The sequence below is a fragment of the Lipotes vexillifer genome, unplaced genomic scaffold, assembly GCF_000442215.2.
Source record: "Lipotes vexillifer unplaced genomic scaffold, Lipotes_vexillifer_v1.1 scaffold1411, whole genome shotgun sequence".
NCBI lineage: Eukaryota > Metazoa > Chordata > Mammalia > Artiodactyla > Lipotidae > Lipotes > Lipotes vexillifer.
The window spans coordinates 31,465-32,190 of NW_006798086.1; positions in this window are offsets into that span (position 1 = coordinate 31,465).

Sequence of the window (726 nt, forward strand, 5' to 3'; positions counted from 1 at the left end):
AGAGCACAGATGGGTCCCTTTCACATCTTTTCGGCACGGCTTAGGCATATCGTGAAAATCTGAAGTGATCACTCAGCTCAGGGCCACAGTAAGGGGTGGGGCAGGGACGGTGGATCTGGGGGAATGCCAGCGACTGTGTGAATCTTGCCTGTCCCTGCATTCCGCGAAGAGCTGTAGCTTTTCAAGGGTTCCAAGCCGGAGATCTAAGTGCGCAAGTAAAGCCAGAGCTCATCTTAATCACCGACTCCTTGGCCCCTTCCTCTTGGCCCTGGAACACTCTCAGATACCCTCTCCCAATCACGACTAAACCCCGGAGAAGTGGAATCTCCACACAGCTTTCCGTGGGTCTAGCAGGGGCCTGGGCATGCTCAGTAGGCTACGTGGTTGTCTGGTTCCTCTCTCTCTCTCTCTCTCTCCCCCCCCACACCCCCCCGTGGGGGAGGGTGGGTGGTGACAAGTTAGAAGCACTTGCGTTAGGTCCCCGCCCCCAGGATCGGGCTCCCACAGCAAGGGGACGGAGCAAAGGCAGAAACACACCTCGCTGCGCAGCATCCCGACGGGGAGGGGCTGCGCCCACCAGTATCCCAGTCTGAGGACGGCCCGCCGCTCTCCATGGTACTGCGGAGAGCTCAGCTCCGCCCTTCTCTTTCGGAAGGACAGCACCAGGCGTCACGTAACCCAGCCTTCTCGGGCTCCACGACCGCCTCCTCCTTCCCAGCTCTTTCC